General features: G+C 36.7%; 2 long non-coding RNA genes and 1 pseudogene across 6 annotated transcripts; 1 reads left to right on the forward strand and 2 right to left on the reverse strand.

The window, feature by feature from the left end:
• Positions 1-79: 79 nt before the first annotated feature.
• LOC149040005 (uncharacterized) lies at positions 80-1,145 on the reverse strand (annotated as a pseudogene). Its single transcript, XR_016179535.1, has 2 exons — positions 1,093-1,145; positions 80-864 (listed from the first exon to the last, which is right to left on the reverse strand). The product of XR_016179535.1 is annotated as an uncharacterized LOC149040005 (transcript).
• Positions 1,146-7,415: 6,270 nt separating this feature from the next.
• LOC149040006 (uncharacterized) lies at positions 7,416-10,764 on the reverse strand. Of its 2 annotated transcripts, none has more exons than XR_016179764.1 (3): positions 10,560-10,764; positions 7,944-8,015; positions 7,416-7,622 (listed from the first exon to the last, which is right to left on the reverse strand). It is a non-coding gene; the product is annotated as an uncharacterized LOC149040006 (long non-coding RNA). The 2 variants fall into 2 exon arrangements; XR_016179763.1 differs by lacking the exon at positions 10,560-10,764 and adding an exon at positions 8,100-8,412.
• Positions 10,765-13,504: 2,740 nt separating this feature from the next.
• Positions 13,505-17,637, forward strand: LOC149040007 (uncharacterized). Of its 3 annotated transcripts, none has more exons than XR_016179767.1 (3): positions 13,505-13,520; positions 16,983-17,066; positions 17,372-17,637. It is a non-coding gene; the product is annotated as an uncharacterized LOC149040007 (long non-coding RNA). The 3 variants fall into 3 exon arrangements; XR_016179765.1 differs by lacking the exon at positions 13,505-13,520 and adding an exon at positions 16,325-16,515; XR_016179766.1 differs by lacking the exon at positions 13,505-13,520 and adding an exon at positions 16,764-16,901.
• The last annotated feature ends 404 nt before the right edge of the window (positions 17,638-18,041 follow it).

An 18,041-nucleotide genomic window follows, 5' to 3' on the forward strand; every position in this document is an offset into this window, starting at 1 on the left:
TACACTCCTAAACCCAGGAAGAAAAAACGTCCAGTGTCTGTAACATTAAGTCTTTAATCAAGTTTATTGAATCAAAAGTCTTAACATGAAGCTGATATAACATGGAAAACCTAACAATAAAACAAAAGCAAGTGTACAAAACAAAATCAAGAAACACATGCCTGAAATTGCTGAAAACTTCATTCATCTTGCACAGTAAAAAATCAGGCCATGACTTAGTTTTCTTTTTCTAGAAGTTTTATGATAGTTTGAGACTGCTGCTGCTGCATTAGCGTGAACATCTTCTGAAAATTTTGCATTTGTTCTTGTTGCTGTTTAGTTTGCTGCAGCATGACCTGCATCAAATCCTGATGTTGCTTTTTGGACTGCTCCTCCTTCTTACTTTCAGCCTCTAGTCGCCTCTTCTGTAGCTGCATTTCTTCCATTTTCCACTTCTGCATGAGGTCGTTCTTATCTCGCAAATATGCCACCGTGTCACCACCGCTGTTTCATTCTCTATCTCATCTTTCCTTTGTCTTTTCTGTGTCCTGCCAAGGTTCTGTATCTCATTTCCGCTGCTTTATCACTGTTGAATTTCTTTTTGTTATTTTGCGCTGTTTCTTCAACCACAGCTTCTTTTTCTATCTCCTCCGGTGCTTTTTCAACGTCACTCAAATCTGTATCGATTCCTCTTGCCTTTTCTTCGTCTCGCATCTTTGCTCTAAATTTGTCACTCAACAGACAGATTGCTTCGTCACTCTGAACTGGGGATGTTGAAGGCTGTTTAGATTGTTCGCTATTTTTATCTTTGCCTTGAATGGTTCAAGAACGAGAATCTCCTGACAAAGAATATTGTCATGTTGTTCAGTCCACTCCATGTTGGTTCTAAAGATAAAAATAAAATGTTAACGCCTATTTTCTTTTTGTTTGTGTAGCATGTTGTTTGTATTTTATTTTTTACTGCAAGCAGAACCCTTTTTTGTTCACCAAATATGCAAGACACTTTCACAAACATAAATAATCGAGAGATTATCATTTACTAAGCGTAACTCGTGTCGAGTTTCACCACATTCATTGCTAAAAACGTGAAGAAAGGAGAGTAAGAGAACTTACTGAGCAATCTTCTTAGAAGTCTTGTCGGCTGCAGCCACGACCTGTTTAGTGGAGAAGCAAATCAGGTCTCAGAAGAGTAGGCAAACGAATTAAAAATATTATTGACTCCATAATGCGCAAAATATACGAAAATTATAAAAGATATTTTATAAAAACACTGTAATCAACTCACGTTTTGTAAGAAACGGCAAACTGGTTGTTTTGACGTCGCAGACAACACAGCTACGGCGGGAATTTACGGGGAACGGCTACCGGAAGTGAGTAAACACGCATTCAAACTTCCGCCCGCCGTCGTAGACATCCGCCGTCCTCGGATCTTAAGGTCCCTAATGTTTAGGGCACATAGATGAAGAGAACATTTTTTCTATTTTGATGCATGAAAGTTAAATTAATTGGTATCCACATAATGCAAAAAGCAAGAATAAAAATTCCTTAGCTTAATAGGTTAAAAAATTGAAATGAAAGTTGTGTAGACCATATCTTAATTTTTATCCTCTTTTGGATATTTATCCAAATAACATAGTCACTATCAGTCTCTTTCCCTCTCGATTTCCACTGAGCTTGTGGAAAGATGATAACCTTAGTATTTCTTTAAATGAAGAAAGAAAAGCTTCCCTCTTACCACAGATAAATATTTTGGGCATCATCAGTACAAACCTGGTTTAATTTGAAGGTGATTGTTCCAGGTAGGTTAACCTCAAAAATTAGTTGTGAAAATTTCTTGAACCTGTTTTCGTATGAATGTTTGACTCAATTTTACCTCACTAATCAACATGTAAACTGAATAAATAGAAACTTAAAATTTATTTGTTCTCCTTTTGAGGTGTGCATCAAAATTTCAAAGTCATCACAAGTTTGAACTACAGAGTTAGAGGGAATCTGCATGTGTTTTCAACATATAAACCTGGGATTATGACTTATTCGAATGACTTTACTTGTGTACCATAAAGGTACAGGCAGGTGGTGTAAAAGAGTTTGCTTAGCTTTTTCATTAGTACACATTTCTTTTCCTAAGAATCTTGTTTATCTAGCCCATGCTGAATTCTAATTTTTTAACCAAATTTTCTTTTCTTTTGAATATTCTTAGATCTCCTAGTATCAGTTAATATTTATGTAATAAAAATAATTACATGAAATCTTGCAGATGTATGGCACATTATTTTTTCCTCTGATCCTCCTAACAATTTATTATATGTAGGGATTGGTATTGGCGATAAAATTTCAGTCAAATTAAAGTTTTGTGCACAACCTATGCATCAAATTTATATAATGAAATATTGTATCCTTCTTAAAACGAGTTAATCAGAATAAGAATGAGTTAACAGGCACAAGTGTGGCTTTCACAATGATAGTTTCCAGGTTTGAAAAAAGTCACTGCTTACTGAAATCCTCAGTTCCCTTGGCCAGACAGCCCAACCTCATCAAAACATTGCCAACAGGAGCAATAAGCAAATTGATGATACAGACAAGAGAACCTACACCCAAATACACCCTCCTTGATCCTGTTAGCTTATTGTGGGCATGGAATTTCAACATGGCTTATATGCCACAAATTTTCCATTCCCTGATTAATTATTTTTTAATGGTGTTTACAAGTTGTGGAAAATGGTTGAGTTGAAATATAATACAAAGACTTGCCAGTAGATAGTCAAATGACTGAAAACTTTTTATATATCAATAACTTTATTGTTGCGTTTCATGTTACAATAACTCCACCTTCCAGTAAATTCAATTAATGGCAAACATGAGAAAATACCATCTCAAACTTTTCAACCTATTTAATATAGCCAATAACAACATTAACTCAACTTTTAAACGAAAGAGAAAACTTGATTGATGTTTGGAATTGATTTCTATGACGTGGAAAGGAAATCCAGGTATTATCTCGCTTTTTCTTGTAGACATCCCCATTAAATGCAGTTACACCAAAGGTTACCGAATTAAATAACAGAAAATATGAGAAAAAGACGTCGTGTATTTCCAGCCAGAGGACAGTCATGAAACAATAGCCGAAAGCAAAAATGTTTAAAAAAATTACAGGTTCAAACATGAGTTGAAAATTACTTTTCTTTTTAATTTTCTACGCTGAACAGAGGAGGTTGAAACGTTAGGGAAAAATGGTGGGGCAAGCAGTCATACCTGGAAACTTAAAGAGAAGATATAAGAGAAGCCCATACGATCCTGGCGTATTGTTTTACTGACTCACTGTGCTCACGTGTATACACTCCAATCGACTAGTGATGTCTTGACGCAAAGTTGCTTACCGTCGTTTCTTTCAATTTTGGCTCATTTTCCCAAACCGAACTTATAAGTCACGCTCAATAGAACATAATTTCAACTGATACTGTCATCATACACTTCATCTGAAGAAGATAACATTCCCTATCTTCGAATGTTTGTTCAAACCATCAGGAACAACAACAAAGGTCCTAAGCTGTTGAAGATACCGCTGACTAGCATGCGTGTTTTAAGAACATCGCCCCCAGGTTCCAGACCTCGTCTGGTCTCTTATCCTCTTGAAGAAAATCCTCTACAGCCTGTGCCGACGTGTTTTATCACAGTTTTTATTTAGTGTAATGAAGGGCTGGAAAATAACTTAACAGGAGCTCTGCTTTTAGGCTTAGCTAAATCTATATATTATATGAAAGTCATTCATAGGTATCGCAGATGTCATGGGTTCAAATCCCGTACAGGCTTTAATCTTGCAGGCCTTATTTTCACTACTGCGCAGGTATTGTTCATTACTGCAAAGATCGTTTTCGTATTAATTTCTTGATCCGCAGTTCACTTACATGATTTTCATATGTTCACAGCGGTCATTAAAGAAGCTACACTAAAACACTGACGATATAACTCAGAATTATTGTTGAGTATTCCAACACGCATTTTAAACCGCCGGGGAACTCTTAACACAGCAAGCAATGATAACCGATATTGTCTTCTTTGTTGTCAAAAATGATCCCCTCTCTCTATAATGATCGGTTTTCTTTAGAGTCTTAATGCATCGAAGAGTTAATTTTCAAAAAGCTACACAGGATTGTTAACATATCACGTACCAACTATTATTGTTTTTTTAGAGAGCACGGTAACGAATCTTGCAATCTGATTGGTTCTTTACCCGGTCAGTATTTTCCTATCTCTGCCCACGGGCCACGGTAACGCTTTCGTGAGTCGCCGAGTACATCCCAACTTTCGTTGTCATTTTTCATAAATATACCTCGTTTTCCGGCTGGGCAGTATTTTTAAGCAAACACTTCCGTCACTACCTCAAGCCGATAAATAACTTATGAATCCTCTCTTTTCTCTCTATCAAATCACTTTGGTTGACAGAAAAATATTGGTTTCAGAATGAAACAATAGTGTCATTACGGTGGTTGACAAGCGGCCTAAAAACCGTCTGCAATTAATTTTAATCGTTCACAAAAAGTACCCAGAAAGTTGAAACGTGAGGTATTTGGTTACAGTTAAACTGAACGATGGAACTTTCATTCATTTAATATCTGAATTTTCTCGAGCGATTTGTTCATAGTGAAATAGCGAGCGAAGTTTTAATTTAAGTTCTACAACAAATATAGGCTCCCGGTGAGTCTTTCCAATTCCGTTCAATTTGGACATTTGTACCTTAAATTGCACAACAGAAATTGAAGGAATTTTTTGAGAAAAGGCCGCATTACATTCCCTTGTGTCTCGTTGGAGTGTGCCGTTCGAATTTAGTTTTTGTGAAGGAAAAATCAGAGTTAAACACGCCATTACAGCAAACAAACGAGCAAACTCTCACAACTTCAAAATAAAAAAATTAAATTTACTCACAATTACTTTCCTCGCCGTTTACTTAATGAACAGAGGTAAATCTTCGTACATGAATGAATGGTCGATGAGAGTGAATAATACTTTCCGTTAGATCATTAACTGATTTTGAAGAAAACATTGTCGTGACAGTCCTTGCCAAACTAAGTTCTGTTGGTTTTCAAATGTTCCTACGCTTTTTTTTCTTCCGCGCTCTCTAATTGACAGGTGTCAGATTGTGACAGATACTTGTAAAAATAATGTTTCAAAGTTTGTTTGGAAGCCTTTTAAATCACCTTTATCGTTACGGAAATGAAAATGTTTCGCTGAGGCATCTCTCTTAAATTTGCATTACCTCTGTTTTAACTACCATTTACTCACTCAAAAATTGTTCAGTTTATGGAAGATCTTGCCGTATTTACGGCCATAAATCCTTCGGGTTCTTTCGGAAAGAATTTCGTCAAGTTTAAAAACAATAAATATGTTATTTACCGGCTAAGGGTCGGTCCGTATGGTGAAAAACTGTGACCTCGGTCTTGAAAATGCTGCCCTCGGCCTACGGCCTCGGGCAGTATTTTCAAGACCACGGTCACAGTTTTTCACCATACGGACCTCCCAGCCGGCAAATAACATATATTTATTGTTTTTTTAGAGGGCACGGTAACGAATCTTGCAATCTGATTGGTTCTTTACCCGGTCAGTATTTTCCTATCTCTGCCCACGGACCACGGTAACGCTTTCGTGAGTCGCCGGATGCATCCCAACTTTCGTTGTCATTTTTCATAAATATACCTCGTTTTCCGGCTGGGCAGTATTTTTAAGCAAACACGTCGGTCACTACCTCAAGCCGATAAATAACTTATGACTCCTTTTTTTTTTTTTTTATCTCTATCAAATCACTTAGGTTGACAGAAAAATATTGGTTTCAGAATGATTTTGAAAAACAATATTGTCATTACGTTGGTTGACAAGCGGCCTAAAAACCGTCTGCAATTAATTTTAATCGTTCACAAAAAGTACCCAGAAAGTTGAAACGTGAGGTATTTGGTTACAGTTAAACTGAACGATGGAACTTTCATTCATTTAATATCTGAATTTTCTCGAGCGATTTGTTCATAGTGAAATAGCGAGCGAAGTTTTAATTTAAGTTCTACAACAAATATAGGCTCCCGGTGAGTCTTTCCAATTCCGTTCAATTTGGACATTTGTACCGTAAATTGCACAACAGAAATTGAAGGAATTTTTTGAGAAAAGGCCGCATTAAATTCCCTTGTGTCTCGTTGGAGTGTGCCGTTTGAATTTAGTTTTTGTGAAGGAAAGACCAGAATTAAACACGCCATTACAGCAAACAAACGAGCAAACTCTCACAACTTAAAAATAAAAAAATTGAATTTACTCACAATTACTTTCCTCGCCGTTTACTTAATGAACAGAGGTAAATCCTCGTACATGAATGAATGGTCGATGAGAGTGAATAATACTTTCCGTTAGATCATTGACTGATTTTGAAGAAAATATTGTCGTGACAGTCCTTGTTAAACTAGTTCTGTTGGATTTCAAATGTTCCTACGCTTTTTTTTCTTGCGCGCTCTCTAATTGACAGGTGTCAGATTGTGACAGATACTTGTAAAAATAATGTTTCAAAGTTTGTTTGGAAGCCTTTTAAATCACCTTTATCGTTACGGAAATGAAAATGTTTCGCTGAGGCATCTCTCTTTAATTTGCATCACCTCTATTTCAACTACCATTTACTCACTCAAAAATTGTTCAGTTTATGGAAGATCTTGCCGTATTTACGGCTATAAATTATTCGCGTTCAAGACCTCGGTCACAGTTTTTCACCATACGGACCTCCCAGCCGGCAAATAACATATATGTATGTTCCAGGCTACTGCGAAGGTTGTAGTAATTTCTACATCTGATGACAAAGCATGGAGTCTACAGAATGGCCAATATGCCTGAAAGCGAATCGTAGCTTGTGTGCTTTTTCCTTTTGAAAGCAGATCGTGCACTGCTTGTATTATCTCACATTGTGCCGACAGCTGAATTTTAAATGCGGCGTGTTTACTTTGACTACTTTTGGTTTAAAGCGAAGCCATATTAAGTATTTAACCTTGTTTCAGGTAAAAGGTGTCGCTTGCGTGTCATGCACATAACTTCGTTTATTTGCATGGTAATAGGATGAAAATCGGATCAACATCGGGTTATAGAACTACTTGCATTCGCCTTCTTATTGAAATCAGATGGATGTATGCTTCATGACAATCCTTCTTTTTATCAAGGAAATCGACTTAATGAACATTTATTTGTTTTAAATGTGTTTTTAAGCTTTGAGGGTAGATCATTCCCAAATTTCCTTTGTAATACATTACTGAATCTGGAAAAATGCCATCAACATGATATTTCTTTGGTGTTTTAGTCTAATTCAAAACAATTAATCGAACTATAAATGAGGGTTGCGAAAATGCCCAAAACCCCTCCTCACCCCCCCCCCCCCCGACGATAAAACTAGGGACAAGCAATTAGAATACTGTTCATTTGACTGGTTTCAAATCGTTTTATTTCAGAATATTCTACTATATTCTTACAATCTATAAAAAGGAATAAATTAATAGTCGGTACTACTTCTGGACTCGCGTTGCAATGTAATGGCGCCTTTTCAAAGTTCATCTACAAGCCAAGCGAGTGAACGTTTCATCTCATCAGTACATTCACTCGTTAGCCTCCAGATCCGGGTCTTCTCGCTATCAAAAGAGACAAAAACAGTAATAGCTCGTCAGTGACAAATCAACTGATCACCAGAAATAAACCTTACAATGGATCAAGTCGTTTCCCCACTCTGCAATTACCAATTTTTGATCACGTTGCATCTTTTAGTCGAGCGTAGCATAACACACTTTTAGATTGCAAGACGAATAAAGCTGACTTTTGGAATGTTTTCCTCGGAACAATACAATTTAAGCTATAAATTTTACTTGATTTAATCAGAAGAATGCTTCCCGTTTACTGCTAAGAAAGCTCGCTCATGGTTTTCAAATGTCATCATAATTAAAACACCAACTGACCTCTTTTTGACGAACTTCTCTCCCGACGGGCATGGACGATCGCATAGTAGTTTTCTGGGCCGGATCTTGGTGCTGCATGAAAAGAAATAAGAACTTCACTTTCACAAAAACTTTTACAATAGTCAACCTCTTTGACCTCGGGTAACAGCCAAATACCTGTAAGATTCTTTCAATGAGAAAGCGCCGTTTGCCCACTGGTGGCGTAAGGTAGCTTTGGGCTTCTGCTTGATTATTCAGAAGCAGCAAATAAAAAAAGGAGAAGAGTATAATCCACCTTGTGTTCATGTCTGCTTCTCTTCAGTTCACCCAGTCGTGATCAGAATGATTAACTAGTTATTCTGAGAAGTTTTATAGGCCACTCTGACAGGTGAATCCGAGTCTAATTATATCCGCCGGCATCCAAAGGCGTCGCGTGGATATGAAATTTACAAAGAAGTCAATCATACTGATCGACTTAAATAGTTCCCCTGAGGAAGCCTCTATACGTCAAATTAAGAGAGTGAACCTAAATCATTGAACCGTTAATTAGCATCGTTTAACTCAATTCTATTTGTGGGGCGCACCAGTGTTTTCTCATAATTTATTAATGACTGTCTGTTTTCATCTGAAGGCTTATTTCTTCTCTAAGTTCCTGTTTCACCTGTATGCTCTCATAGACATATCTACTCTAATTATTCTCATGATACGACAAGATCGAGTAATACAACACAAAGTTTCTTTCTAAGTCGGAGATGAGTTCCGGAAATGAAGGCATGGTGATATAAACATGCCGAAGGGCCGCATCCGACGAACGAAAATGAGTAAAACATAATATACAACGCCCAATAATTTGTGAGAGTAAAATTAAAAAAATCTCCCAATCCGGTGTTAGTAACAGAATATCCTAATACTTTTGTCCTCACTATGAAGTAAAAGAGAGACGAGATCCATTTGCAATGTATTTATTTGTTTTTCTCTCATTGTAGTTTACCAGTTGCCACAAAGGAGTGTCAACTTAGTACAACCTCTAAGTTTACTTTACAAACCAAACTTAATTTAATTTTAATTTTCTGGCGTAAAGAGCTTCCAGTTGATGACGGTGTCCTTCAAAAGCTTTAATGAGTAGATGTAAATACATATTATCCACGTCTTATTATGAGGAATCAGTCAACTGCGTGGGATCATTAACATTACAGCTGTTTCCAATGTACTGGTTAACAGGAAGTTTGTAAGTCGGTTGAATTGAAATAACGGTTTGATATGGCCACAACAGAAACACGAAAATCAAAATGCAATTCTTTGGCTCTCCACTAACTATTAATTGGGATAAAAGTCTCACGTCAAAAAAGTATTTAAAGGTTACCATGTTCTGATAAAAGTGGGCCCTTAAGACCACATCAGATGGTCATGGAATTAGCTAATGAAACATTAACAATAACATATTGTGGGGATTGTGAGGCGTGAAAGAAGGGCAAAACTGTTTCATTTAAAAGGTATACTATAGTAATGAGCACACTCTCAAAATTCCAGCGAGAAAGGATTGTAATTAGCACCGGAAAACTTGTGGAAGGATGATGTGATGATTTGTGGAAGGATGATGCGTATGATGATAAGAATAACCAAAGGATAATGCAAGATGATGAAGGTGAAGCTTACGTTGTTCGATCTTTAAAATTTGGATTTTTCATCGGCTAATGATTTAACATTTGGTATGCAAACTAGGTATAATGGTAGAGGTGTTTTTCTTTTTTTCTGTTTAGCTACTTGGCAGAATTTTGGACATATGTCACTAGAAAACAAAATATCGAAGTCATTAACGAATACCGGATATGAGTATTCTTGAGAAGCAATTAAATTTTTATGACGATATCTAACATGGTGAATCTGGCGATTAGGGGTTATCCTCAGAGTCGTCGATTAATTGTCTCAACGGTTTTGGAGATTAACTCTCAAACTGAGCCGAATAAAGACCTAAGCGAGTGTAGAAACCAGGGACCTGTTTCTCGAAAGTCCTTGTAGATTCAGATCCACAAAGCTTAATTTATTAGTTGTGTTTACGTTCAAGATAGAGACTTTGATCGCTTTAAAATTCAAAAGTACCAAGACCCAAAATACTATGCCTCGATTTGAGAACTGTAAATTATGGCTTCGGATCTGTGAAGTTAACTGGATTTTCAACAAACGTGTCTCAGGGCATAACTTCGACAGCTGCAATGAGATTGAGGCTCCATTAGTTCCAGGTGAATAAGTTAATGAATGATGACGACGATTATTAGCTCATAGACTAATAAGGGTGACACATATCAACGCAGCATAATTTATTTCTTGACTGTAAGGTGATATCAAAGTGAAACCAAAATGTTGCGTGATAAATTAACTTTTTGCCAAAAACTACATTGACATGATTCATGATTAAAATATTTCTAATTGATCTTAGGAAAAATGCCTTTAGAATTTGTTTTCTTACGTTAATATTTCGCCACCCCATTTTCCATATTCCATTCCTTGCGCAATAAAATTTTGACTAGGACTGTCGTAAAAGCGATACGATAACCCTAAAACGATGTATTATGGCTGAACAGCTTAAGCCTGCCCGTATTCATACATCTCTTTTCTAAGTCTCCATGATAACTTTACCTTTGCATAAAGACCTTTTTGATTCCCTTTCTTTTTTTCTCCTTTTTATTCCACTGCTTTGCGGTATGATCATGCCACAAAAGGATGTTTGAATGTTTATTGAGGCTGACAAGTGGACGTCGGTCTCCGTTCAACTGTTAAGGTGTTAATGAGCTTTAATGAAGACGTTGTACAAAGAAGGAGTCTTTTAACATACCATGCTGCAGGTGGTCACTGTATGTATGTACTCCTCTCTTAATAGGGTACAACAATGATTAAAAGTTAGAGTCGTTCTTCCAAGCCTTAAATATTTAATGACTTAACTTAAATAAGTTGACGTGGAGAGCGTGGCTGTACGCAAAGTCATTTTAGAGTAGTATTTTAAATGTTTTGTTAGAAAATACCGTTAATCAACTCTTTGCGAGGCAGTCCAAAACTATACATTTTATCCAGCCTTTTTTACACAAATACATGTCCTTTTTTACGTATTTCTCTCCCGTGACTGATTGTAATTCATAACAGCTTACAGTCTATACCAACAAATTTTATAGTGTAACTAGAGATGTTATTTGTTAGTCCATGTACATCGATGGAGACAGACACAAACAAATAAGTCTCTAAAGCGGAATAAGACTAGTGAGAAAGAGTCAATTAGAGGAGTCTCACGTTTTATATCGTGGGCAAAAAGAGGATCTTTTAGCATCATTTTTGTGTAAAAATTTAAAGTTTTTTTTGGCTTAATTGGTCCGTTTTAGAATCGTTTTTATTATGGAGTCCCATCTCAGTAATACATTAAGCCTTATAAAGCCCCTGAGATACTAGGCACACTTTCATTGGTCGATAACCAGCGTGTTTTGACGAGAGTATGTCAACACCTACAATGCTACATGGAGTGGTATTTTTTGCTAAATATGTTTAACGGAATACAGGGGAAGACCTTTTCTGTTTAATTACAGAGCCTCGTTTAAACATTAGGTTGGCTTGGTGAATTCCTCGAAGTTATGCAAACTTTCGACTTCGTCTTGGGTATACACAATTGTCACGAGTTCACCCAGTCCTTCAGGGCCCAGTTTTTCGAAAGCCGATTAGCGCTAACCCAGGGTTAAATTTTAATCTGGATTTCTATGCTTCTTTGTTCGATAGCCTTTTTGAGATCATTTTCTCTACTCAATATGGAGCATCCAATCATCAAATTGTTGACAAAAAGAATTCTACTTTATTCTACTTATTCTGCGTAAATAAAGATTTTGTTCTTAGCGGCCCAATAGGACTTACATAGGGCAAGCACGCCCGCTATGTTATAAATTTCATTTGTTATCTTTTTAGTACAATCAATTTAGGTAATTTTTTTCTGTTTGTTTGTTTTTTTTCGTTGGAAAAATAGCTCACTGTTTAGTAATAATTTTATTTTATTCATTTCATTTTAGTATTTCAGTTTTTATGAGCTTTAAAGCAGATTACTGAAATCATTTTCATGATTGATAGAAGCTTGGAGGTTCCATGGAGAATTAAAAGCATTTCTCCGATGCGGAGTTGTCGGATCGTTGACGTCAACGTCCGCTCGTTACAGCATCACTTCTCCCTTCATAGTTCTGCTTAAGACGCTGGTGATAAAGGCCGTGAAAGGAACACTTCGACTCCGAACTTACAACAACATCTTCCTTGCCTGTTTAGCGATGACTGATGTATTAACCGGTCTTTTTCGCCAGCCATCATATGTCCTGTGGAGGATATTCCTTATGTTTGGTCTCCGTAGCAGTGATATGGTTGAAAATTTCCATCTCCATATTATGACTATATTTCTGAATGCTTCATGTATGAAAGTCATAAATAGGTATAGCAGATGTCATGGGTTCAAATCCCGTACAGGCTTTAATTTTTTTCAGGCTTTATTTTAATTTCTGCTTAAGTGGTGTTCATTACTGCAAAGATCGTTTTCGTATTCATTTTTCAATCCGCAGTTCATTTATATGATTTTCATATGTTCACAGCGGTAATTAAAGAAGCTTGACTAATCACTGACGATCTAACTCGGAATTACTGTTGAGTATTCCAACACGCATTTTAAACGCAGGAACTATTAAACACAGCAAGTAATGATTCTGTAACCGATATTTTCTTCTTTGTCGTCAAAAATGATCCTCTCTCTCGAATTTCTTTAGTGTCTTAAAACATCAAAGAGTTTTTAAAAAGCTACGTATTTAACTTTGTTTCAGGTAAAAAGTGTCTCCTGCGTGTCATGCACATAACTTCGTTTATTTACATGGTAATAGGATGAAAATCGGATCAACATCGGGTTATAGAACTACTTGCATTCGCCATCTTATTGAAATCAGATTGATGTATGCTTCATGACAATCCTCTTCTTGACTCATTCATGCTGAAAGCAATGACTGAGGTATCGTGGTGGAGCAGATGTTGACGGAAGTTGTCGACCGTGGACGGAAGTCGCATTGTGGACCGTGAACGAAAGTAGTCTCGCATGCTACCCCTCCCCACTTAGTGAAAGTCAAAATTAATTTCGATGAAGCTCAGAAACTCACGTGGAAAGAAATAACATGTTTTTATGGTTTAAAAACAATAATAACCTGAAATCACATTTCTGAACTTCTAAAAATGCAACTTGAATCGAAAAGTCGAAATGTTCACACCTACAGTAGGGGACCCGTAGCGGGTTCATTTCTAAACACGCTGTGACCATGCAGAAGAGCATCAGCATCAGAGGCAGCCATATTGGCAAGCGGCGCATTTGCGTTCGTCTTCAGTTGGTATAAAGTACTCATTTCTCTATCATTGTGTTTGTCCTCGAGAGCTCTTCAACATGCAGTCAGCACATCAATCATAGCGGCCAAGTTAGTGTAAAATTTTCTTTCGAGCTCCATTATTTCGGTCCGGACTTGAGGCTCGCTCAAACAAAAACAGCAATACCAATCCGGTCAGTACAAAATGCAGACTTCAGACCGCGTTCAAAATGCAGACTAGGTAAAAAATGCAGACTGCAGACTGAGTACAAAATGCAGACTGAGAATTTAGACTGTTTTTTCGTCTGATACGTGATAACAACATGTTACCTTACACTTACCGAGCGTCACGCAATCGCTTTTGCGCATCATCTTTTACAATTATTTGCACTATTGTGGAATATTCCTCGCCCGTTTCTTAATCATAGACGTTCTTATTTCAGGCCTGATGTCTGTACAGAATTCACCAACTTAATAAAAGTGGATGTAGATGTAAATGAGATGTCACTATCGAACATTTAACACGCGCAATATTCGAGAAACAATATTGACAGCTTTGCACTTGGTCCATACGTTTCATCTTTTTAGCCGATATGTGTTCACTTTGTTGACAAAAATGTGGACCGGGACCAACACTGTTCCCTCGACTTGATATATTTTCAACGTTCAGGGCTGTTCACGCACTGATTTTCACATATGTGCCTTATATTGTTATTGGCTTACATGAAGAATCGGCGAATTTCTGAGGGAAAAGCGAAGCGTTGCTTTCTTGACTGGCCATTTGTTTACTTTTCTAGTGGTTTTAATTCTCATCTGTTTGGTGACTACGCAAATATTAATATGTGAAAATCAGACAACATGAAGGCTTGAAATTCTATTAAGAACGATTGTGGCCGCTTTGTTAAAAACCAAATGCAACGGCCGCTTTGTTATGAACAAAAGATATCGAAAAGCGGGCAAGGAATATTTCAGAAGAGTACAAATGATCGTGAAAGATGAGGGTTACAAATATTTTCCTGCTAGAGCAACATTTGATGCCTGATCATGCCCACCCAGCCCCCCCTCCGTCCCACAAACACGGCACACACAGCAACAAAAAGGGCACTTTCTGCCTGATGACCTCTGCCCATCCCACCTCCAGCCCACACAACCTTATTTCCAATTCCCATCACGACAAATACACAAGTTTTCTTATCACACAACTGCCCAAAAAGGAAAGAAAATTTATTCCCTAAGTCTTGAAAATTCGCATAAATTGTACCTATATTCAACAAGTCCAAGATATCAATACAAACTTAAGCCTCAACATGAATGAGCTGACTCCAAGAGCTCTTTGATTTATCAAGAAAATCTATTTAATGTAGAAGTCTTCTTCCATTTATTTGTTTTTTAATGTGTTTTTAAGCTTTGAGGGTAGATCATTCCCAAATTATATATTTATAATACATTACTAAATCTGAACAAATGCTTTCAACATGATATTTCTTTGGTGTTTTAGTCTAATTCAAAACAATTAATCGAACTATAAATGAGGGTTGCGAAAATGGGAAAAAGTTAATTTATCACGCAACATTTCGATTTCACTTTGATATCCCCTTACAATCAAGAAATAATCATTTATGATTTACGCTGCGTTGATATGTGCCAGCCTATCGGACTGTGAAGTCTTTGAGCTAATAATCGCCGTCATCATTCATTAACTTACTTACCTGGATCTATTGGAGACTCAATCTCATTACATCTGTCGTAGCTATGCCCTGAGGTAGTTTTGTTGAAAATCCAGTGAACTTCACAGATCCGAAGCTATTATTTATAGCTCTCAAATTGAGGAATAGTATTTTGGGTCTTGGCTCAAAGATTAAAAAAATTGTTTAATCTACTCGTACTTTAGAATTTTTAAAGCGATCAAAGTCTCTATCTTGAGTGTAAACACAACTAATAAATTAAGCTTTGTGAAGCTGAATCTACGAGAACTTTCGAGAAAAGGTCCCTGGTTTCTAAACTTGCTTAGGTCTTTATTTGGCTAAGTTTGAGAGTTTATCCCCAAAAACGTCGAGACAATTAATCGACGACTCTGACGATAACCCCTAATCGCTAAATTCGTCATATATTGTCATAACAAATTCATTTCTTCTCTAGAATACTCATATCTGGTATTCGTTGATGACTTCGATATTTGGTTTTCTGGTGACATATGTCCAAAATTCTGCCAAGTTGCTGAACAGAAAAAGGAGAAACTCATCTACTATTAGACCTGGTTTGCATAACGCATGTTAAATCAACAGCAGCTGAAAAATCCAAATTTTAGAGATCGAACAGCGTAAGCTTCACCTTCATCAGCTTTTATTATCTTTCGGTAATTACCATCATTATACGCATTTCTTCCACAAATTTCTCGGTGTAAGTTATAATCGTATCTCGCTGGAATTTTGAGAAGGTGCTCATTTCTATGGCAAATCCTTTTAAATGAAACCTTTTTTCCCTTTCTTTGGCGCCTTCTCTCACGGTCCTCACATTATTTCATTGTTAATGCGTCATTGGCTAATTCCATGACCATCTGATGTGGTCTTAAGGGCCTATTTTTGTTAACGCATGGTATCCTTTAAATACTTTTTGACGTGAGACTTTTATCGCAATTAACAGTTGGTGGAGAGCCAAAGAATTGTATTTTGATTTTTGTGTTTCCGTTGTGGCCACAGCCAACCGTCATTTCAATTCAATTGACTCACAATCTTCCCGTTAATCAGTGCCCACGATAAGAAACAGCTGTAATTTTAATAATTCCACGCAGTTGATTGAATCCTTATAATAAGACGTGGATAATATGTATTTACCTCTACTCATTACAGCTTTTGAAGGACACCGTCATAAACTGGAATTAGCTCTTTGCAACAGAAAATTAAAATTAAATACAGTTTAGTTTACAAAGTAAACATAGAACTTATACTAATTTGACATTCATTTGTGGCAACTGGTAATCTACAATGAGAGAAAACAAATAAATACATTGCAAAAAGATCTCGTCTCTCTTTTACTTCATAATGAGAACAAAAGTATTTGGATGTTCTGTTACATACATTGGATTGAGGGATTCTTTAATTTTACCCTTGCAAATCATTAACATAGTGGAGCTAAAAGAGTTCTCGGCTTTCAGTATTAATTTGTTGTACATACCGGCCTTATGGGCGTTGTATATTATGTTTTACTCATTTTCGTTCGTCGGATGCGGTCCTTCAGTATGTTTATATTACCATTCCTTCTTTACCGGGACTTATCTCCGACTTAAAAAGAAACTTTGTGTTGCATTACTCGATCTTGTCGTGTTATGAGATTAATTAGAGTAGATATGTTCATGAGAGCATACTGGTGAAACAGGAACTTGGGGAAGAAATAAGCCTTCAGATGAAAACAGACAGACATTTATAAATTATGAGGAAAAACTATTTAATATAGAATCGAGTAAAGTTATGTTAATTAACGGTCTAATGATTTAGGTTCACACCCTTAATTTGAAGTGCAAAGGCTTCCTCGGGGGAACTATTTGAGTCGTTCAGTATAATCGAAACTGGTTTTGTCGAAACCAGTGGCCAAACAGCGCTTTCCCCTTGAAAGAATCTTTCAGGTATTTGGTTGTTGCTGAGCTCAGAGAGGTTGACTGTTGTGAAAGTTTGTGAAAGTGAAGTTGTAATTTTTTCTCTTGCAGCACCAAGATCCAGGACAGGAAACTACTGAGCCATTGGACTATGAATGGTCTATTCCCGTCGGGAGAGAAGATCGTCAAAGGGAGGTCAGTTGGTGTTTTAATTATGACGACATTTGAAAACCATGAGTGAGCTTACTTAGCAGTAAACGGGAAGCATTCATCTGGTTAAATCAAGTAAAATATATAATTTGAATTGCATTGTCCAAGGAAAACATTTCAAAAGTCAGTTTTATTCGTCTTGGAATCTGCAAACCGTCAGTGTGTGATTCAACGTGATCAAAAATTTAACTGCAGAGCGGGGAAACAACTTGATCCATCATAGGGTTTATTTCTGGTGATCAGTTGATTTGTCACTGACGAGCTATAACTATTTTTGTCTCTTTTGATAGAAAGAAGTCCTGAAACTGGAGATTAACAAGAGGATGTACTGAAATGAAACGCCCACTCGCTTGACTTGTGGATCAGTAAACTGTGAAAAGGCGCCATTATTCGCATAGGCTGGCACATATCAACGCAGCGTAAATCATAAATGATTATTTCTTGATTGTAAGGGGATATCAAAGTGAAATCGAAATGTTGCGTGATAAATTAACTTTTTCCCAAAAACTACATTGACATGAATCATTATAAAAACCTCTCTTATTGATATTAGGAAGAATGCCTTTAGAATTTGTTTTCGTACGTTATTATTTCGCCAATCCATTATGCATATCCTATTACTTGCGTTATAAAAATTTTGACCGATACTGTCGTAAAAGCGTTACGATAACCCTAAAACGATGTATTATGGCTGAACAGCTTAAGCCGGCCCGTATTCATACATCTCTTTCCTAAGTATCTATGATAACTTTCCTTTTGCATAAAGACTTTTTTGGTTTCCTTTCTTTTTATCCTTTTTATTCCAACCCTTTGTGATATATTTATGCCTCAAAGGATTATTCAATATTTATTGAGGCTGGCAAGTGGACGTCGGTCTCCTTTCAACTGTTAAGGTTTTAATGAGCTTTAATGAAGACGTTGTACAAAGGAGTCTTTTAACATACCATGTTGCAGGTGGTC

The sequence above is a fragment of the Pocillopora damicornis genome, chromosome 9, assembly GCF_964200805.1.
Source record: "Pocillopora damicornis chromosome 9, jaPocDami1.2, whole genome shotgun sequence".
Lineage (NCBI taxonomy): Eukaryota > Metazoa > Cnidaria > Anthozoa > Scleractinia > Pocilloporidae > Pocillopora > Pocillopora damicornis.